We start from the raw sequence: 655 nt of genomic DNA, 5'->3' as shown, positions 1-655 counted from the left end.
TCGCTGCCTAGAGATCTGGAGTAGTGTTCGAGACCCGCTCACGCTCGATAGTTTCTTGTAGCGCCAGCAACCTCACTGTCCATGTGAGCTAGAGATAAGGGGGTGTTGTTTAGGGGAGCTGATAGGTGTATCGGGTGAGTCATCAGCAGCCAATTCTTTTCACTCCCTGGTCTTATCTTGAAGGAGATCATGTGTATATATGGTCAGTCTTTCGGGTATTATCCTGTCACTTGCCTCTGCCACTCATGAACGACCTTTAAACTGAAGAAAACTTTTGAATAAAGATTTGTGTACTGTTGACATTATTGTATGTCTAGATTGAGAGCCAGTTTGTATGATCATTTTATTTTGGAAGAAATGGGCAAAAGAGACTATTTTCCGTTGTTGAAATACTGATGTTCTTGAAGATTGAGGAAATATTGGTGTAAAGAGGATTTCTAGGCAGCCCTTTGAAGGAAGTGTTAACATGGGTCTTCATTCCACCTCAACATCCTCATACTAAAGTATTGTAACAACAATTTTCGAATAGAATAAAGTCTTTTCAACTTTATCTTAGAAATACCAAACAGTTTCTACAACTTTTTTAATTAATCTAGTGGTAAATTTTCTTTTAAGATGGTCCATACACTAGTGAATACAGCCGGAGAGTTATGTT

The sequence above is a fragment of the Palaemon carinicauda genome, chromosome 11 (genome assembly GCF_036898095.1).
Source record: "Palaemon carinicauda isolate YSFRI2023 chromosome 11, ASM3689809v2, whole genome shotgun sequence".
Taxonomy (NCBI): Eukaryota; Metazoa; Arthropoda; class Malacostraca; order Decapoda; family Palaemonidae; genus Palaemon; species Palaemon carinicauda.
Note: the sequence above shows the minus strand (reverse complement) of the source record.